Source organism: Condylura cristata, unplaced genomic scaffold (assembly GCF_000260355.1).
Source record: "Condylura cristata isolate star-nosed mole 26May11 unplaced genomic scaffold, ConCri1.0 scaffold00028, whole genome shotgun sequence".
Classification (NCBI taxonomy): Eukaryota; Metazoa; Chordata; class Mammalia; order Eulipotyphla; family Talpidae; genus Condylura; species Condylura cristata.
In genome coordinates, this window is record NW_004567129.1 from 7,905,218 (window position 1) to 7,928,461 (window position 23,244).

Consider the following 23,244-nt stretch of genomic DNA (forward strand, 5'->3'; position numbering starts at 1 on the left):
ACACATGTAGGTGGGGTGCACAGAGCTGGTACATGGGTGCACTAGGATGGAACCCAGGGTTGGTATGGGGGGCTGGGTTGGGATGCTAGGTGGTACACAGGGGTGGTCTGTGCAGATAGCCCACGGTGTGTCACGATGGTACACCACCAGGGTGGGAGAGTGCAACCCAAGATTCTATATTAGACCAAATGATCTCTGGAATGCCCCCACTTCTGTGTGTCTTATCATTGGGACCGTCGAGTTTGACTTCGTTCTCTGGGGAACCCTGGCCGTGTGCTCTGCTGGCTTTGAAAACAGTCTGCAGTCAAGTTCTCTGGCCACGTGATCCTGGCAGTTTCTTCAGCTTCCTAGGCTTTGGTCCATACTCTAGTCTATAAAATAGAGAAATAAAAACCTCCTCTGAGGGGGTGGTGTGAAGTGTGGGGACACATGGTAAGTTCTCATTCACTGTCAGCTGTCACTGCTATTAACTGCCACCATCCTCAGTGCAGGGGAGCTGGAAGTTGGGGGAGTTAGAAGGAAGCTTGAGAGTTTTGATATAAAGTTTGAAATTTGAGCTCTACCCCTCCAACTCCAAGACTTCTGGCAAGCTATTCTTGAAGTGTTTGTTGTCTTCTCCAGAAAAGAAGATTAACAATGTCTAAGCTCTGAGTATTTCATTTTTTTTTTAACAAGGAACTTCATTCCCAATGAATTTCAGTGAGTTGTAAAGACGCTCACAACAGATGAAATGCAACCACACGGAGAGTTTAAGGTAAAGGGGAAACCAAAGTAGAACATGAACATGGGGTGCCCTCCCTGGTGGTGCAGTGGGTTAAAGTGCAGCTCTGCAAAGCTGGCAGCGACCACTTCAGTGTGAGTTCCATCCGTGCCCCAGAGGTGACCCACATGGCGCAACAAACCTCTCCTGTTTCCCTGCTGTTTCCCTCAGCATTGTACTTCAGTCAGTTGGCCTGTTTTGCTCCCCATTCTGTCTGGAGCCAATTGCATATAGAGCAACCGGCCATGCTTAGCATGTGATTGGAGCTCAAGAGGTGTTCAGTTCTCCTCTTTGTATATATGAACACAGGTTTCAAGGTAGTTTTCTTATGTAGTAGAGAATAGGAGGCAAATGCCATTTTCTACCAAGAGAGTCAGGCCCAGCTTGCTCATGCTGTGTAGACCTGGGCAGCCTGGCCAGAACTACCACTTGTATAAAACTCTGTGCCCAGCAAGTCATGTCCACAGTGAAGAACGCCATCTTTCATCTGAATGAACACAGATGAAACAGTCCTTCCTGAGCTGCACTCTAGGCTTTTGAAGAGCCATCTTTCAACTGCAGAGCACAACCGAGGTCCTTGTGGTCATTAAAATGATCCAGTGCCACCTTTTTTCTCAAAAGAAGAGTGTTGTTGACAGCTCTGGCCATTGCCAAGTTCAAATTAAAGTAATTACGGCAGCTCCATCCCTGGGTTCCTTTCAACCATTGCTAGTTTCCTTGTTCCCTTCTTGCCCTGCAGTGCTCTGGGGACTTCTGTTGGCCTTGTCAGACATATTTGATGTCCTGTAGGGGGGGACCATCACCTGTGACAGGGATGGTCTCTCCTTGACCTTTTGGAGTGAGAAGCCCAGAAAAGGCCTTCAAGATGGCCACAGACTAATGTAATCCTGATGGCAGCTCTCTCCTGGCCTGTGCACATGAGTACTTACAGAGAGTGAGTACTTACAGAGAGTCATATTTTGTATAAATTTCAATGATGGATACACCATGGCACTAAGATGACAGGCTTCGTTGCCTAAGGTTAGACAGGAAACCATTGACAGAAGGCCTTTGCCACGTGACTCCAAATCCACTCAATCACTGTCATCTTGTCATCCTTCTCTATACTACCAGAGTGGTATATCAGTCGTCTCACCTAGCACTGTCATGCTCTTTGAGTTCTCCCTGTCTTACCTTCACAATTATCCTAGGAAGGTTTCTTCTTGTCTTTATTTTGAAGAGGGAGAAACTGAGGGTCAGAGAGAGGAATTGAATTTGTCAAAACCACACTGCAAGAAAAGAATAGGTTTGGGATCCACATCTTCAGCCATGCTCTTAAACATCATTCTTTATGGTTTCAGATGTCCATTGCTGTGCAGCAAGTCACTGCAAACTCAGAAGCTTAAAACAACCTTGCAATCATTATCACACAATTTCTGTGGGTCAGAATTCTGGGCATGGCTTACCTGGCTATCGTCAAGAATGTATCAATGGAAGTTGGAGTTCCTTTTTCCAAGATGATGTGCTTGTTAACAGAATTTGTTTCCTTCCAGCTGAAGAATTCATGGAGGGTTGTTTCGTCAAGTCCAGCAAGAGGGAGTCTCACTGCCTTGAAACTTTGAGTTCAGGGAGGGTCTAAATTCACCTGCAGTGGCTCACCTGATTAGGTCTGACCCACCTAGGTAATCTTTCTTTTGATATACTCAAAGTCAAACTGATTAGAGGCCTAAAATACACCTGCCATTTGGTGTACATCATCACAGGAATGATATGTTATCATATTCACAAGTCACATCCCAGCTCAAGGAGAGGGCATTATACAAAGATACGGGTAATTGGGATTCCTCAGAATTTTGCAAGTACCAATCCAACCCCGGTGTGCTCAACATGCAACTTTAATAATGATTGACATCTGCCACTCCTGCTTTTCCCCACACCCAATTCATTGTAGTAGATTTTTTCCCCCTCCACTCCTTATAGCCTTCTGGAGAAAGGCAAGGTTCAGATAGACAGACTGCACCTTTGTGAGTTAAGCCCATTCATTTTAGCATTGGAATTTCTCTCTCCGCACATCCCAGGTTAACCTCTTTTGGTCTTTGGTGGGGATCAAATGCAGACACAGGCACTTAGAAAATACCTGAGAAGCCTCGTCCCCCTGCTTGTGAGTTTAGAACTTCCCTTGACTTGTCTGACTGTCTGGCCAGTCACTCTCTTAACCACCTAGAAATATGAGTGAGAGAAACCTCAGGATTACTTGGACATCATTTGTGCCAATAGTAGAGGTGCTCGACAGTTTTATATATATCAATAATTGACCTGGGACGGGGTGATTTCCCCCAAAGACATAAATCACAGAACATTAAAGTTTCTGCTGGGGTTATTTTCTTCTGCAACCACTTGGAAAGATCTGGATGAGGGGTAAGCACTGATCTCTGGCCAAAGATTACAAGTAGTTCTGTCCTCCTCCTCCTCCTCTCCATTACTCCTTCTCCAATTTCTTCCTAAAGTCTTCCTCCTCTGTCCTCTGACATACTATAGTCATATTCTCTCTCCTGTTTCTGTCTTCTCACTTTTTGTCCTTCAACACATGGGAACGTCATCCCTATTATATGCATTACCAACTCCACCCCACTCATGGATGTTCTCGAAACCATCACCTCTACCCCGAGGTTGTAGACATTATGAGAAGACCACCCACAAAGAGCAACAATAGTGATTTTCGCATTTAATTGTTTCAAAGATTTGATTTTTTAAATTTAAAACTCAAAATTGCCATTAAAACCCTCCCCCGGATCGGCTGTATCTTTAAGTGTAAAATCCATTTTAGTCGACAGAGCTTGCAATACAGTTAAGTACTTATTTTTATTGTCTGTCTGGGCATGGGTTTTAACTGCAGGTGGAGAATTAATCAATAATGTCATAAAGACACACTCACTCAGTGCCCTTACCCCAAGCCAGAGCTCAGTGGAGTGACTGAGGTCTGTACACATTGAATCGTCCGGGGTGTGCAGGGCCTATGGATACATTCTGTCTCCTTGTTGTTTTGTCTGATATTGTTTGGTGAAGACTACAAGTTCCTTTTGTGGTTTCCCCAACTCTGCAAAATGGAAACATCCCCTGGCTACTTGCACCAGTGCAAAAGCACCAATGTGTGGATATGATGGTCACCTCTTCCTCCCTTGGCAAGTCTGAGACTGGCCAGCAGGAAGGTAGGGCAGCAGGAAAGCCCAACAAATGTGGACCTGTAATTTTACAGGTGCAAGAATAATGGTGAATGAGTGAAGATGATGTGGTGTTAATGAGCACAGTGATTGATAGTAGCTTCTACTTACTATCTACTGTCTTCCAGGCATTCTGTAGTCCTTTCCATCCATCCATCCATCCGTTCATCCAGCCATCCACTCTTCCATCCATCCTTCTCTCCATTAATCTTTCCTTCCTTCCTTCCATACATCCTTTCATTCAAAGCTCTGTACATCTATCCCGTTTGTCCTTTCCTCCCTTCCAACTCCCCTACCAAGCTACTCACCTGCCTCTCTAGCCATCTCTTTTAATCATGACAATCCCAGAAGGTACATATAATCTCTGAATTGCAGATGGTATATTTTGCCCAATTGGTGGCAGACTTTGAGGGAAACCCTGGTCTTTTTGGTTCCGATCGCTCATCCTTTCCCAGTAGACACAACAAATTGAGTGCCTCTCACTGTGTTGGGTTCTCAGGATGAAAAAGAGATATTGGTACATAGTAGACAGAGCACAAGCTCTGGAGTCAAACAAAACAGTGCCATCCATTCATCCATCTATTCAAACATTGCATTCTGGGAGCCTTGTGGGCACCGTGCCCTGTGGGGTGGTGACAGGCTCCCCTTCCTACAGGAGTTTCATGATGATCCAAACCTCAGCTCCCTCAATTAAAATTTGGGAGAATAATACCATTGTGTGTCTGTGAGATAAATAAAATGTGGCAGCAGTAGAAGCCACGCATGTTGGCTGTTGTTGGTAGCAGCAATAGTATTACATTTGTGTTGGAAGTTGTGGACCCTGCCCTCCAAGAACTCAAAGTGGGAGATGATGCCTCCCCCCAAAACCCTGTCAGTGAAGGGATACCATTTCTGCTGAGTCCCCAGCTGCAGCCTGGGCCCCTGGGCCCTCTGAGCATCTAGGGCCTTAGAGCCAGGGCTTGCCTTCTATCCACCAGGGCTTGCCCTCTATCCACCCTCCAGCTCTGCCAGGAAAGAGCGGATGGGCGTCCCTCCTGGCATGTATCCAACCAGGCCAAGAGTTGGGGTTCAGAGGACAAAAGAAAGGGACATTTCAAGGAAGTTCTGACTTCCTCAGAACCAGTGTTCCTATCTCCTTTGCTCACATGATCTATTGGGACATCCTTCACGTTCCAAATGTAAGCACGTCCCAGAAAAATGCCAATGTGGGTCGGTCATGTGATGAAATGTCTGTACAGATTGAAAGGGTGCAGGATGGGGGGTGAGGGAGCAGATACCACGTTTCTGAGCAGGATAGAGAGGGTCTGTTCATCGAGCCATCATGAACTCTAAGTTGTGCTGTGTTATAGGGTACTAGGAACATCACTAGTGGCCTGTGGATTTCAGTGTAACTCTATACTAAAAGCCCTGAGCTGTGAAAGGACTATTGTTTCATGTTGTAACGTACTCCATCTCCATATAGTTTGGTAAAGTTGACCATGTTAGTATCCTCATTAACAGGAGAGGACATTAAACTCCAGAGAGGTGACTTGACTCGCAAAAAGGCACACAGCTAATAGGTGGGAAACCCCATCTGTGTGCCCAGATCTGCCAGAGTCCTGAGCACTCTTCCATGTTCTGTGTACTCTATTCTTAACCAGTCACCATGTCTCTAGCTTACTGGTCTGCAAACTTTTTTTCTGTAAAAGGCCAAGTAACCAGTACTTTCAGCTTTGTGGTCCAGACCTGTTCATTTCACCCACTAAACTCAGCCACTGGAACATGAATATCACCTCATCTATAGATGCAACTGAGTTCCAATAAAACTTTATTTATAAAAGCATGTGATGGACCAGAGGGTTGTAATTTGTCAACCTCTGCTTTAGAGCAAAACCAGCAGCTGAGGCTACATCATGAAAGGGAGTTAAGGAATACACACCTGCTTGCACATGGACGGCCTATGGCCTCCAGGACATCTGCTTGTCCCTCCAGACACACCCCATGTGGAAGATGTCCATTCAGAAGGAAGTGTGAGCCCAGGACTGATGGAAGGCAGTCAGAGAAAGCAGAGGATTAACAACAAGAGCTCTCCATTAGAAGGGTCTCCTGGTAGACTTCCTGATCCAAGACGAGAATAGTCCTGGTGATTTATAATGCTCTTGCTTCTCTGGTTTCCCTTCTGCCCCCCCTGAATTATCTTGTCCTCAGTCACCCCCTACCCCACCACCTAGAATTCAGACTTCTCCAGGCATGGGGACCAGTTACCCTGTCTGCATGCCTCCTGGCCTACTGTGGCCTGCTCTCAGTGCCAATGGCCCAGCCTGCCCCGGGTAATCTGGGGTTGTGCAGATGACGGAGACGTTTGCCTGGATGCCGGGGCACGCTGGGGCTGCTCCAGACCTGTTTCTGGGACAGCAGGTGCAGCTGATTACTGACACCAAAATACTTTCTCGAGGCAAGGAAGACAGGCCAACCAAGACCAGGTCTCCCGCCCTCCCCGCCCTCGGCTTCCTCCAGAGGACACATTCACCGTGAGGACACCCCGAGTGTTAATCCTCTCACTCAGGAGGCCTCAGCCTGGGTCAGCGTTTTAGCCCAGGGCTGGACTCCGGCAGGGGCATCCCCCCCAGAGCACTCTGGCCAGCCCAGGGCAGCAGTAAATCAGACAGGAGAAGGGACTCCTTGGATGCCACAGCTGCTGGGGACTCCGTGGGCATTATAAATCAGGAGCTCACCCCATTTTACCTGTGCCTTCCATGCGAATGCAGGGCCATCACAGCCTGAGTAGAGAAAATGGTGGCAGATAAATTCAGCCTGGGCTGAGCCACCATGGACAGCTGTCTCTTTGTCAACTTATTACCTGAGATTTATGCATGACGCAGCCAGGTCTGCTTGGTGACACATTCTAATTTAATTAAATTTCTGTTGGATTGATGTCTGATCAATCAATAATGTTAATGTTTTTGCAATTTGGAGATTAAAGTATGGTCAAGCCATGGCAACTTACTTGAGAATATTCCTTTGGAGAGCTTTGTCTGCCTGCCTCTTCTCCCCTCTCTCCACTCCTCTCTTCCATACTCAAACATTTAGCATATGGAGACTTAACAGGAGGACAATAAGGCTTACAGCAGTAGTCTGCAAATCTGAGTGTGCAGGGGAGGGCTTGTTAGATCCCCAGGTCCCACCTCTAGAGTTTCTGATTTGCTAGGCCTGGATACAGCCCACAACTCTACATTTCTAAGGAAGTTCAGGCAGTCCAGGGACCCCACTCTCACGACCACTGGCTCAGACCGTCAGGGCTGGAGCTCTCCAGTCACCTGAACTCAGATCCCCCACTTAGAAGCTGTGTGAATGCAGCAACTTACTGAATTTTTCTCTAAGCCTCATTTTACTTACCTCTAGAATGGGGATAATAATGGAGCCTAATTCATAGGCTTGCTTCAGGCCATACGCCTGTGGCCTGCACAGTGCCTGTGCTGTCACTGTTCTGTTTGATGGACAGCAAGCAGCTGTGTTCTGCTGGACTGTGGCTTCCCACCCAGAGGGGTGTGCAAATGTAAGGGTATTATGAGCAAGGCAATGAGATTCTATGACAGGGTATTTAATCTAATTGGGGAGGTCAAAGAGTGCCACCCACGGAATGGAGCTGGAATTTGTAGGAGGGGGAAGGAGGCAGCAAGAGAACAGAGTCTGCAGACTGGCATTCTGCTAAACCATCTAGTGGTTGAGTCAATTATGCCCAATGGGAAGACAATGGAGTATTTTAAATGGAGGCAAGACAGTATACAAGACAGTATATGAATGTTGAAAAGATCTCTCCAGCTGCAATGTAGGGGGGTGGCTTGCAGGGCAGTGAGAGTGGCTATATCAGTAACAAGGATGGAGCTAAGCCAGGCCTGGAGCTCTGAGATTCTGTTCCCCTCTGGATATCTCACTCTCCAATGAACCCCTGTCCTGTGTTGGTGGATTTGAAATACTCTGTCCCCATCTAAAGAGATCATTACTCTCTGTGGATGAAAGGTGGCATGTTAAGTTCATATGAGATTCCAAAGAAGTACAGTACAGTTTTCTCTAACATCACACCCATCATCAACCTACAGAACAATTGCATCATGCAATATGAACGTGCATTTAAGAAAATCTTTGCTGACTTTCAGCTGTGTGGACCACATCAGGAGGTTGAAGTTGATTATCAGAAGATTAGCCTTTACGCCATCCAGACTCTCTGAGTTACTGTGGCAGGAATTCAGAATTTTATTTAGTTTTCACTTTTTACCCCAGGACCCCTATCTGTGATGCTTGAATACCTTTCATCACTTTCCCTTTCTAAGCAGCTCAAACCCATCTTGAGAGACGAACCTGAAGAGGATAACTGAGAGCGAGACAGCTTGTGTCCAGGATAGCATTAATAGGCATAACTTTAACCCACAAGCGATTTTTTGTTCACGCGCCTGCCTAGCTCATCACCTTCTGGCCTGTCCAGCTGGTTAGCTGTGCCAAAGCAGGTGGGTACATCAAAAGGGGGTGAAGTCTAGAGGGACCCTAAATCTCACTGCTCCAGGCAATCCTGTGGATTTCATCAGCAGGCTTGAAATAAGAGGCTGAAATGCCCTGGAGGGTCCTATGAGCAAGAAAAACCTTTCACCCCTACTAGTACATCTCCTGGCTGCTATTTCCCATTTTGGTGGCAGACTCATTCATTCATTCCTTTATTCAACAGTAAAGGAATTACAGAGGAATACAACTTTGCCAAGCCCTGGAATCTGCAAAAAGGTTAATCTACACAAGTTTACAAGCCAGAATATTAATTAGGGCTGCCAGCACATATCAGACACTTTCCCCATGGAGGGAGCCATAGCGAGCCCCTTACTTATCTCACTCCATATATCCCTAATGGAGGTAGAGCCTGTTTTAACTTGCACTTTGCTAGACAAGAAATAGGAAAAATCAGAGAGATTAAGTAACTAGTCCAAGGCCACCCAGCTAGTGATAGTGGAGCTGAAACATAAGCATAGACCAGTCTAATGATTAATAATAATATTAATTCATGTTTTCCAGTATGCATTTATGCTTATTCAGCCATCAGTTCTTTATCTAGACGGTTGATGAAAATACTTAAACTGAAAACACTCTGTGAAATGATTGTTAAGGAACATTTCTCTCTACTGGCTATTGATTCATTAATTAGCATATTTTCTTTGGGATTTGACATTACAGATTCACTAAAATTACTGCAAGTCATGCCACATTTCCTTTTGTGGCAATTTTCTCCTATACCTTTCATCCATTTCTATACAGTTTCCTTGAATCCCATGCCTAGTAGCCCTTTTTGAAAAGTGCTTGAGATAACACAAGCCTTTCTGGCAACTAGCTCCTATCCCCTTCGTTCATGTAGTTTTTTTTTCTTAATTAAATTTATCAATTAGGGCCCTTCCTGGTGGCACAATGGGTTAAAAGCACAGCACTTCCAAGCATCCCCAGCCAGGGAGGTGACCCATATGGCACAGCAAACCTCTCCTGTCCCACCTGCTTCTCCCCTCAGCAGTGTATTTCAGTAGATCTGCCTGTTCTGTCCCCTACTTTGTCTCCAGTGAATCCTCTCACTGCCCTGCACCTCTGGTCTGTACCCCAGTTCTGTATGCATAAATAAATACATATTTAAAAAATAAATAAACTAAATTTGTCAATTAACCATTTGCTTATAAATGTATGTACTTTTGGAAGTACATACCTGGCCATGTTCATTTCATACCATCTTACTATCTCCAGGAACCTGGAGATATTTTCTGGAAACCAAGATCAATCACTAGCCTACTCTTGGGATTCTTCCTCAACCCTTTCAGACTTGACAACACCTTGTATGACCCACCAGTTAACTTGTGTCCGGTGGTCAGTTGTTGCAGGATTCAGTGGCCCCATTTGCCAGTTACCTAGCGGCACGGAATTTCTTTGGGGCAAAATTCCTAAAAGGGCTGCCTTGAACTGAACCCACTCTGCAGGCAAATATTCTTTGGGTTTAAATGGCATTTGGTAACAATTTTGAATTCCTTGCCGGCACTTATAAATCTGCTTAATTCAATTATGAAATCACAGAATCTGGTTTGTCTTGCAAAATTTAAGACTGGAAAGTCTGATCTGCATCAACTGCTGGTCTCAAGCTCGCTGTTCCCCAGTTCTTCTCGGATAGCTCCACTGTGTCACAGTGCACACATGTCCTGCTAGTAAACCTCCACCTAGTCTTCCCCTGCTGTGTGAACGCCCCTATACTCCTATTCGTGCTTATTTCACTTCTAACAATGCGTGCTTGAACTTTTCCAGTTTTAGATCTTGTTCCTGGGAGGGGAAGGTGGAAGCAAAATAAGAGTGGAGAGCTTCTGCTTTCTTGCTGTCATCTGTTCGAATTGCATCATCTACTCTCGATCCCTCCCTTTTCCTTCTTGCTCCAAACATAGCTCAAACAGGCCTTTTTATCGTCCTTAGCATTTTTTTGCAAGCCTCAGCTCTTTCGAGGGTTTTGTCTCCTAACTCTTAGTACAGAAGCAATGTCAGTTTGCATTTGCTGTAGGGTATGTGTGTCATATTAGAAAAAAGCACCTGCAAAAACAACCAAATTGGACACATAGTCATGTTATCAAGTCAACAGTGGATACACGAAGGAAAAAATAAGGTGCAATTTAAAAAGTTATCTTACTAATTGGATGTTAAAAGAAAAATTACCAAGATCAAGGTGCAAAGATTTTGAGAAATTCACATATTTACATATCCAGCACCATTCTCTGATAGTCGAGGAAGAGTTTAAACCAAACTTGGTCCTAATCAGAACCTCCCAAAATGCCCATGTCTAGTTTCCACAATGCATAGGCCTCAGTGGCTCTCATTGGTGTGGTAGCAGGATAATGTTGATGTTACTCCACAGCATGAGTTTGTAATAATTCATGTTTAAGACTTGGAGTCTTCAAATTGTCATTGATTGTTAGTGATCATCTGTCCCTGCTGTCTTACAACAGGTTTGGAAGCAAAACTTTCAGGGTGTCAAGATAAGTTGGCATTTAACCAGAAGAGCTAGAGCGATCTCATTAAAATGTAAATCATATGATACCATTCATCATCTTGCTTCACACTATCCACTTCTGTAGATCAAAAAGTTTAGTCCCTCACTGTGGCCCATGGCCCTATGTGAGTCAGTCCTAGCTCCTTCTCAGAACCTATCTCTAGCCACTCTGTCTTTCCAACTACAAGGACTTGTCTCATTCCCTAAGCAAGCCAAGCTTTTCTTACGCTTGATCTTTGCATCCTTCCTTCCGCTGGGGTGATTTTCTTTCCCAGAGTTATGTGACTGTTATGTGGCTCTATGTGTATGCACCGTCACTCATGAATTCCTTCCTAACACAAACCCTACGTCAAAACATGTTTCTATTTTATTCACTTATCACCTATGTCCCCCACAACAAAAGACAATAAATAGAGGCAAGTGATTGGTTTGCATTTAATCACTCCTATATCCCCAGCACCTACCGCAGTGCCTGGAATTTAGTAGGTGTTCAAGAAGCACTTGTTACAAGTTCAAAGGCAGGTAAGCTTGAGTCACCAGAAGGTAGTGTAAAATGACCAGAACAGACAAATATGCTTAGCGTAGCTGCATGTGTATGGGTTTGTGTGTGCATGTGTTCGCACATGTATGTGCCTGTATGTGACAGTGTATATGTGTGTTTGTGCTTGTGTGTACATTTGCATTAGATTTTCTTTTTGGCTCAATCAGAGATATCATGGACACATAAATTTAAAGTGTGTAGCTTGATGTTTTGCCATATATGTGATGATGTGATGCAACATATATATGAATGTGTTGTGAAATAATCACCACCACTAGCCTGGATAACATGCCTACCACCTCACATAGTAATCTTGTATGTGCATTATGTAAAGCTTATTCTTGGTAAATTTTGAGTCTACAAAAGGTGTTGTCAGCTACAGTCACCATTCTGCACATTGGATCACCAGAAAGTCTTCATCTAATTAACTGAAACTTTTATCTCCTTAATCAACATCTCCCTACTACCTACTTCCCCGTCTAACTCCTGGCAACCACCAGTCTACGCTCTACTTCTATGAGTTCTATGATTTTGACTCCATATATTACAAAGATCATGCAGTATTTGTCTTTGTATATCTGGCTTATTTCACTTAGTATACTGTTCTCCAAGTTCACCCATGTTATTACAAATGGAAGGATTTTTTAAAAAAAAATTTTCAAGACAAATAATACCCCATTTTATACACACACACACACACACACACACACATTATATGTGAGATAGATAGATACATAGATAGTTCTCACATTGTCTTTATCCATTAATCCTTTGACATACATTGAGGTTATATTCATATCTTGGCTATGACAAATAATACCACAATGAATGTGGGAGTGCAGATATCTTTTTAACATGATTACTTCATTTCCTCTGCATATATACCCAGAAGTGGAATTGCTGGAGCATGTAGTGGTGTATTTTTAATTTTTTGAGGACTATCGATACTGTTTTCCTTTAATGACTTAACGTTCCCATCCGCACCAACAGTGTGCCAGGGTTTCCTTTTCTCTACATATTTGCCCACCCTTGCTACCTTTCACCTTTTTCATAGCAGCCATTCTATCACATGGGGGTTTGATTTGCAGCTCCCTGTTGATTATTGATGTCCATCACCTTTTTAGGAACCTGTTGGCATCTGTGCCTTTATTTTTCAGAAAGGCTTATTTAGTCCTTTGCCCCATTTTAAATGGGGTTATTTGACCTTTTTTTTGATTTGGTTTCTGCTTTTTATTTCTGCTGTTGAGTTGATTGAGTTCCTTTTATATTGGATATTAACTACTTACCAGAGTCATGATTTGGAATATTTCCTTTCTTCCTGTAGATTGTCCTCTCACTGAGTTGATTATTTTCTTTATTGTACAGGAGTTTGTTAGATTGATACAGTCCCACTTGTCAATTTTTTTTTGTTTTTGTTGCCTGCTCTTTGATGACATGTCCATTAAATCATTGCCTGGGCTTATGTTTTCTTCTAGGGGTTTTACAGTTTTAGTTTTCTGTTCAAGTCTTTAATCCATTTTGAGTTGATTTTTGCGGATGGTGTAAAATAAGAGTCCAATCTCATCCTGCACGTGGAGATGCAGTTTTCTTAGCAACATTTATTGAAGAGACCACCCTTCCCTGTTGTGTGCTCTTGTTTTTGGTGCTCTTGTCAAAGATCAGTCAACTGTAAACACATGCACACACACTCTTGACAAGAGGTGATCCTGGAGAGAAAATCAGAGGCTGACCCAGAAGGGAATGGTTAGAGGGGTTAAGAAGTTTACACTTTAAGCTGAGCGCAACGGGGGGATTTCTAAATGTGGAGTATGGTCTTTTGTATTGAGGGCTCATGATCAGGTCGCAGCTGATGCAACCTCTTTGCTACCACTTGTGATTTTAAGTAAGTTACTGGCCCTGTTGGTTGGAACTCGATTTCCTTACCTGAAAATGGGAATAATGAAGTTGCCTCCTTCATGAAATTATTAGGAAGAAAATGAAATATGGTGGAGTAATTTTGCCGTGTCTGAGAGAACGGGATCAATCCATGCTCCTCTGGGCAGCACTCTGAGCTCCCCCCTCCCGCGCCCCCCTGCCAATGGCCCCGGCGCACTGGCTGGGCTGGGGACTGCCTGGGCCCAGCCCTGCCTGGACACAGGGCACCAGCTCTCCACCAGCGCCAAGGCCCAGCCAGTGGACAGCTCCAAGAAACCTGCATCAGGCAGGAGGCTGGTGAGGGAGGCCCGGTTCCCTGGCCCCGAGGGGCAGCCAGGTCCAGTGTCGCTGGCATCCTCTATGGAGAAATAAAGTCACTTCTGAGTCCCGAAAACAAAAATGTTAACCACCTTGAAATTTTTGTTAACTTTTTCCAAAATTGAATGAGCCATAGAATCTGTGAAGGGAGGAATTGCTGATAGACCTGAATTAGCAGAGAAGAGAATGAGTTAGTAAAGAGAACCAGGGGCTCTCTGGCTGTCCAGAAGGTAGATCATCTGTTATAGGTGCAGCTCAGAGAGGCCTGAAGTGCCATCTGAAGAGGCCTTCTCCATATGAGAGAAACAGATTGAACTCTGGTCTTTCAGTTCTAGGGGAGAAAAACAATATAAGAATTGGTCTTATTAAAAATAAATCATAACTTACCTAGTTCATGGGATAAAGAAAGAAGGCAGGGCAAAGAAGGAAGGGACTTGATTACTTAGGGATCCTCTCCATTTTCCTGGACTATTTTCAGACTAACCACATGGACACAAGTGTTCTCTCTCCTTTCCCCAAATAGTAACAGTATGAACATAAGTGACCTCTCCTCTTTCCCCAAATAGTACCTATGGCAGTGGCAGCTAGATGCTCAACAAATTCTACACTTCTGCCCCCTGATACAGAGTAGACTGCATTTCCCAGCACTCTTTGCAATTGGATTTCCCAGCACTCTTTGCAATTGGATATGCCAAATGATTACATTTGGGCACCTGAAAATCTCCTGTGCAACCCCTCCCCCCATGACTTCTTTGTCCCACCTGCTGACTGAAACTAGATGGGTCTAAGGATCTGGAAGAGTATGGAGCCTCAGGATGAATGGACATTGGTCTCCCAACCTCTCCTCAGAGGAGAGGTGCCCAAAGGACACAGAGATCAGAAAGCCCACTTTAGATTGTCATGTGAGCAAAAGAAAATATGTTGATACTTGTGATAAGATACTGGCTAGTGGGGGATATTTGTTACAGCAACTAATGCCTCCCGATTCAATATGTCACCCCTACAAAAGTGCGATCTGAGCACTCTGTCACATATACTCTATTGCTATTCACCTTCTGAGAATGGATGAGTGACACTTCCAACATAAATAAGACATACGTGAGCTCTAATTCTCATAAGGGTGACTAACATTTTTAGTATTATGACTGCTTTGTAGAAGTACCAGAGCTTCTAAAGTTCACAAATAGATGTCAGAGCCAATGTTTTTGGCTCAAATTTCACACACTTTCCACTAATTGCTTCTGAATGTGTTAAGTAGAAGAGTCTGGGGACATTCAGACTGCAGCAAATTTGGAGAGCTGAAAAGGAAGAAAGAAAAGTACAGGACAGTGTTTTTATATTTCTTAAAATCAATCTTCTATGTATCAGCAAAATAGAAAAAGGAAGTATGAGTGCAGAGGTATCTTCACAATACAAAATAAAAGATTTGAAATCCCTTGGAAAAAGTTAACAAGACATACAGAAAATGTGTATCACAATTTTAAATTCCTTGAAAATATTGCAAAGAAGAGATTCAAAAGATATCAGCCTAATCCCACATTATATTGTACACAGAGAGGAGTTTCATTTAAGATTCCATATGACTTTTTTTAAATAACAGATTGAATCCAAAGATCATATGGAAAATGTAATAGAAGAGTCGATAGTTTTTTAAAAACTTATTGATAGAGAGAAGGAAGGATTCACTCACCTACTCTGTTGGATGTCAACATATATTCCTTAAAATATGATAACGTTGCAGACACAGACAAATACGGGGATGAAACTGAGTCGAGTTCTGCACTGGACAAGTTACATATACAAGAGTTTGGTACATTTTGAAGTAGCATTTTATATTCAGAGAGAAAAGACAGGATATTTGATACAAAGCATTAGGACAGATGGCTGTCTGTTTTTTTGTTTTTTTTTTTTGTTTTTTTGTTTTTTTTTGTCAGTTTTATAATGTCTAATGCTAGGAAAAGTAAAGGACTAAATAAGACTAGTTACCAAACATATTAAACTTGTAGTTTACATGGATCCACAGCTCATTTTCCCCTCTGTAGAGACGTAGAGATGGAAAAGGGAGAACAGAAATCCATGTTCAGGTTTTTTTTTTTTTTTTTTTTTTAAGATAGATCTTTCCCTGCATTTTCCTGCAGTTTGTTTATAAACTCCACAAACACACAGTGAGATCCAGGGCAGAAACATTTCTCAGCGACTCTAACCCGACACCATGCCTGGATAGGTAGAAAGCTGAAATCTCCCCTTGGCCTTTGGTTAATGCTAAGGGTCACACATTTTTCATCAAGATATTTTTAAACTGAGACACTAAAAATAGCAAAAAATAAAAAACAAAACCCCAATAACCTAATAACATAAGTGCGCTTGTCATTTTATATTAATATTAACTTTTATTAATAAGGCAGTTCATGGTTTTTGTGGGAGTTTTGGAAAACAGAGAAATGCACAAAGAGCAGAAACTGATTCTGATCTACCTCCTTGAGTCAGGTATGATTGGTGTTTTGGTTGAAGCAGCAAAATGAAATTGGCATTTTTTTAGTAAACTTGTTTTTCTGTTTACTAAACAGAAAACTTACTGTTCTAAGTTGAGGATGTTTTCCTATGTTGATAAATAATTGAAAACAAATAAAAACATGTTCCCTCATGAAATAAAGAAACTCACTCCAGGGCCTCTGAGGGCAAAGTAGTTTCTGTTGTTGGCAACTCAGACTTCTGTCAGTAATAGGGAGTGACAGAAGAATTCACTTGTGCTTGTTTTTCCCAAAGATGCTCAGACAGATGTGTAAATTCCCATGACTGGAAGGGACAGGAGGGGAAGGTCCCTGTGTGTTCCATTCTTCCTAGTCTTAGAGCTAATTGAGAGATTTTAGGGTGAGAGTGAGAGGTGACTCATGAGCTTGTTCCCTCTGCTTCTTAGCTGAGTCACACACTAAGGTGCGCACGCACACACACACTCAAATATATCAGAATCTTAGTGATACTCTCCAGTTGCAGGATAATAGTAATTATCCATCTTCCTTTTGATCACCCAGAATCTATATTTCTAAAATTTTTCTCTAATGAGCAATTAGAGGAAGAATTAAGAATGATTGCAGATTTATTCTTTAAAACTGCCAGAATATATATTGCAGTAAATGTTTTTGATAAAAAAAATAATAAATCTTCGATGGTAGACCAGAGCCTCTTTCCTGCCCATACAGTGAGAAGTAGCAATGGATAATGTTAGTCCTGACTTCCACTTGTGGTGGTATTTCAAGCCTTGATAGAAGATACCATGATCTCTTGGGGGGTGTCTTGATCACACAGGGGCGCCTGTCCCATCACTATCAATTAAACTGAATCCTCATTTGAGGAGGATTGAATGTCATGGATAAACTAACTGATTCTGTAATGGGCCCTGCCTTCCAGAAGCCCCATCGCCTGAGTCTCCTACTTCTAGGAGACACATACAAATGTATATGTCCACATATATAATTTATTGGCCGGCTGGCTCATCAAGTATATTGGTTTTCATAGCTACACCATTGTCAGCATATTTCAGATTGGATTTGCTGCTGACATAGTTGAACGAAAAAATACTGACATGTTTCAGTATTGCACTTGACGTTTTTAGTATTATTATTAGTTGTTTCATTGCATGTGGTATCATTGTCTGAATGGGATCGTGCTAAGACATATCCAGTTGTTCTTGCATTTGGAAGAGATGCCCAGCTTTGGGGTATGTCATGTGCCTCCTATGGAGCTGAAAACGAAGTTGGGTCAGCCTATAGTACAAATTGTTGACACTTGTTGCTTAGAAAATTCCTATAGAACTAATTCTGAAGTTGTTTCAGGAAGATCTGTTTTCTTGAAGAGAATGATTCCTTTCAACTTTATCCTAATCAGCAAAGTGTGTGTGTGTCGTAAGCAGAATTTTTCTCCAATAGCAATATCCATCTGTCTTCGATAGTCCCAGCAAGGTTACATTCAGTCTAGATTTCCTGAAAGCCCTCACAGAATCGCCAAGGCAAATACTAAAGCTCCACACACACACACACACACACACATATGTTATCTAAATACGGTATTACAGGAAGAAATAAACAAAATGTATTTCCTCTTTTATGCTGTAAAGAACCAACTTTTGTTTGCATATTAATAGAGTTTTCTGTATTTGAATTTTAATTTTTAGTGAAATATCCCAGAAAGAAGAGGATGCTATGGTAATAGACCACCTCATTAAGAGATTGAATTTGAGCTATTTCTTTGTGAAGCTCTGTTTCTAGGGATCTCACTGCCAGGGTTAGAAGAACTGGGTGAGTACATTCTGAGGTCGTACTGTAGAAGGCCCTGGCTCAGCAAAGGGTACTTCTGTCATCTGTTACTTAGCTTGAGTTTGTAAAGAGCAGCCTCTTCTAATTGAGTTGACTTAGTAGATAATCGCCTTCTCCCAAGCCTTGAGCAGAGCTTAACAATGAAAATTCTGGCATAGTCAGCATTCACTCATAAATTCAGTGGGTCCACCAGTATGTATTAGTTGAATGCAAGGGAAGTCCTTGTCAATGTGTAGGTCTTTTGACAGTAACTCCTTAGATCTGTGGAGGAGACATGTATACCTTTTGTTGAGTTGTTGTCACAACAGAATAGGTATACATCTGCCAATGAAACACTGCTCTGACAATTTGTCCCTGGAGATATATGTTCTTTACCATAGAGCGTTAAATAGGAGAGAATGAGACTGAGTGGAATCATTATATCAGTCTCCATAAATCCTCCAGTGAAGACCTCGCCACAGAACAGTTATCAGGGCTGAATGTTAGAACACAGCTTTTATGCAGTGTGGACACAGTTGTGTGGTGTGTAGAGATGATAGGTAAATAGATCACAGATGATTGAAACATGGAGAAGTTTTAATTCCACGTTTTCCCTCTAGACTGTGTCTCCATCAAAGGAAAACCCACATTAATTTGTTTTTATTGTTGACTATAATAGCACTTCCATGACTAACAGGAGTGATCTTCACCCACTTGATTTGAATTCAATTTTTAAATGTAAATATATCGGATGTGTTTTGTTTATGACAAGTGGGAATAAAAAAAATCTCCCATTAAGATGGGGAAAAATAGGTATTCCTGGTCAATTTGAAAGAAATATTGAGGTTTGGTGACTGGAAAACAAAGAGATTGAATATATTTCATTCCTTGTATTTGTGCATTTTTTTTCAGTTCCCTAATCTAAGATAATATGGAAGTTGTGAGTGTGTGTGTGTGTGTGTGTACTAGTCTACCGGATTTGCAGTTCCTTCAAGACATAGATGACTTCCCATGCTGAACTGACCGAAGTAAGAAGATCCACTTAAAGAGGTAGACATTGAAGCAACAAGTGTGTAGGGATCTGGTCAATCCTAGATTTTTTAATTCAAGGGCATTTTCCACTAGGAGAGGGGTGCTGAATAATTATGAGTACAAAGGAATAGCTCTTTAACATCACTGATAATGAATGCAAAGGGATAGCTTTGCTTTCCTCTTCTAATTTCATTTGTTCTCTATACCATCATACTAGGTTGGTTTGGGTACCATCCATGACTAGTAAGCAAGATTCATATTCACAAACTAAAAAAAAAAAAAAATTTCACAAACTGGCTTCAGTGTCTAGTAACCACTTACTGCATTTTCCTTGTTTTCCTTTCACTCTGAAGGGCCCCCTGCTTGCTCATTTGAAGCCCTATCTCTCCATGTCTTCCCTGATAGGCCATTAACCTGTCTTAGGGAACAATGACACTGAGGGCTTACAGGCATGGGCTCTCTGAAGCAATGATTCATTGTCTCACCTTGAGCATATGACTGATCTCTCAGATCCTCAGTGTCTTCATTTTTAAAGTAGGAATAATAAATACAAACTAGATCTTAGGTTCTGATGAAAATGAAAATGGATAGTTTGTGCACTATTTCTCAAGGTATAATAGTTGGCATATTTGCAATTTTCATATATTTTGGCTATCCTAATAATTATGCATTATGACTTAATGTTGTGATTATTGCTATTAATAGTAAAAAAGAAATTATCCGTTGACAGGAAGTTATCTATTTAACATACCTGTATATTTAAGCAGTACATTATATGTGTGTGTGTATGTATGCATGCATGTGTGTGTTTCAAACCTTTAAAAAGAGAATATCTTTTTTATTCTCAGAACTGCCAAACTAGGTTTCCAGTAAATATGGGTTCAAATAGTGAATGAGAATAGTGGTGTTCTTCCTATTGGTGGTGCTCAATTCATCCTCAAGATAGCTACCTGATTCACTTGTGAGTGACCTGTCCAGAGCCCTTCCTATAAGAATAAGGTCAGGTTAAGGGGATACAGCAAATCAATTATTTTCCTCTCCCCAGTCTCCTAATAAACCTGGTTCTCCGTTTTCTTTTCTAGCTATTCTGTTTTCTATTACATAGAATGCTTAGGTGATGTGCCAATAAGTAGTGTATGAATACTTAATGAAGACAAAATGAATTATAAATGGCATGGAATTTATCTACACTGCTTCCTTGCTGATGGTGGAATGGTGCTTTATCTCCCATCAAGACATATGGGAGTCAGTAGGTGAGAAAGTATCCTGGTTGATCAGTTTAAAAATTGCCACCGGATACCATCTTAGGTTACATGGAACCCAATATGTGTGACAGAGAGGAAAAGGCTTGACCAGTTAACATGGTGAGTATGATGCTGGCAGGAGAGAGAGAGAGAGAGAGAGAGAGAGAGGGAGAGGGAGAGAGAGACCTAGGTGGTCCCTAGGGACACACTTACTGCTAGAGAAGAACTCAGATAGAAGCAGACAGAGACTCGCGTGAGATTTGTAGTTCCCGCTTACTGATTGTGATTGAATACCAGTTAGAAAGAGGTCTGAAAGGGATCTCTAGAACTTTGATTTCCAGAGGAAGCTATTGAATGGCATTATCTAGAGAAAGGATTTGTACATCAATCCTCCATCCCAAAGCCATCTGATAACAACAACTCTATAAATTAGTGAACCCTCATTTGAAAAGACAAAGGATAAACTCCCACGTCTCAAAGACCTGAAGTAAAATGTATTTCGCTCTTGTATAACATACAGCTCTCTTCTCAGTGTTGATTCCAGACCCAGGTTCTTTCCATCTTGTAGCTCCGTTATCTCCATTATGTGATTCCCGAGTATACCCAGGAGGTTCTCTCCATGTCATTAACTCTGGGGGAGGGCTTTATGGACCAGGTCTAAAAGTGCAGTGCTGCAACTCTGCCCATCTCCATTTTCCCAGCCCCTCACCCCATGGCTGTTCTCACTCTCTAGGAAAGCAGGGAGAATTTAGCTGCCCAGGGAGAATCAGCAGCAGATGCAACCATCAGGCTAGTGACTGCCACTTTTCTCAGGTCTCAAAACAATACGTGTTCTTAGAAAATGATGGGATGAACATTATTGCAGAAGTGTCATCTTTAAAGTGTTTGCAAACTCATTTTTTAAAAAGAAATTCCTTTTAGAGTAAGTACTGTTTTTAACTGCAAACAGCAGAACAGTGGACATTCCAGTTATAAATTGTCTTAATCTGCAAGAGTTTCCTTGGTAATAATTCACCAGTTGTACGCATGTTCACCTAGAGTTCTCTTTAAATTGTATATACAATTCACACATGTAATATATACATTGAAGTGCACATACTAAATGCATCATTAGTGAAAGTTAACACAATGGATAAAGAGAAAATCACTCATTGAAAATCATTCATTGCGACTGTGTTAACTGCTTATTTTATATTCAGCTAATCCTTTCCCTCCACATAAAGTTAATTACTATCTCAGAAAACTTCTTCTGTAAAAGGCCAGCTAGTAACTGTTTTAGACCTTGCAGGCCATGCCAGGTCTATTGTAACTACTTCGTTCTGCCAGAGTTCAGCAGCAAAGCAGCCTTAGATCACATGTAAACAAAAGAATGTGACTATATTCCAATAACTTTCTTTACAAAAATAGGATGGAACTGGGTTTGACCTGAGGTCTGAAATTTGCCAACCCCTGCAGTAGATGAATATTAAGAAATTTAGGCAAAGCACCAGGAAGCCTACCCACAGGTAGTGCTCAGTAAATATTAATTCGCTCTCCTTTGCTTGAAATGAATACAGTCATATGACTTCCAATCATTTCAAACTCAGAGGACACAAATTAAAACAGGCATAGCAAATGTCTCAGAGCATTAAAACACTGAAAGAAATTTATAAGCATAGAGGTTTGAGAAGAGGGAATGTTTTACTTAATTTATTTATTTCCTTCTATGTTGTTTGGACTTGTTTTTTTTTTTTCATAAGCGTATTTTAATCTTGTTAAAAATATATTTTAAATGTCTGTATTTCCAACTTTTTGCTGATTCAGAAAAGAATGTTGCCTTTTAATCCCGTGCATGTGACATATTTGCATTTTTCTATATCCAGCTGTAGCCTGATTCACAAAATAACACTGCAAGAGTTTAGCCTTAGTCTGAAATACTTCGAGGAAGGCAATGTCTCCACTTCCTCTTTGACAATTTAGCTGACAGGGTCCTTGAAAAGGGGAACAGGAGTGCCTTTGAGGCTTATCCTTGGGTCTCTGCGCAGAACCCTGCGGTGAGCCTCATCATGTTAGGGGGCAAACTCGTTAGTTCCTGGGGTCGCACTGGGCACATATGTCCACACTCAGTAGACACTTACATGGGCTTCTCTACATGAGCTTCCTACCTTCATTCCCTGTGACGAGTGCAGCACCCCCTGGCATAGACCACACACTCATTAAACAAACACATGCTAGATTTAATTGGATGAATGCAGCAAACTGAAGGTGGTAGACAGCATTTTCCTTATGGGCAAGGCTGTATTATTCTTTTCAGAGCCCTGGGCAGACACTTTCCCTGCTAGAATTACAGTAATAAAGAGACACATTTCACGAGACTCCAGGACGGTTGTTGTGATAGCTGAGATTCCCTCGTGTCGGATCATATGATTAACCTAAATGAACCCGAGACGGCATCTCTTGAACATTATCACGAAGAAAAGAGGTATCCCTGTCTATTATCTGTAATGGTGATAAGCAGCTCTTTGTCAAGCTTCCTCCTCATTTATTCTGTGCTGCTTAATGCTTTTCCAAAATAGAGAAATGTAAAAACTTTAAATATGTCTTCATGCCCCCTTCAGTTTCCGTTTTTATCAGCTCCTGGTCTGTCTCTTAATATTTCCATGGAACACAGTTTTGATTACTATCCATCTACCAGATGTCAGTCAGATATCACACTTTAATTGTAAACTCGGAATAAAAGAGTTGGACAAAATGATTGCCTTCCAAAAACCACATTTTAACGCAACAGCTTTGTCTGGACTTCAGGACAGTAGTGAAAATCATTAGATAATATCTTCTTTAGGGATTCAGCATGTTCTCCCCTCGATTATTATCAGTCCAGGAGAAAAGAAATCCTTGTTATTATTTGAATCAGTTTACAGCAACTCATGAATT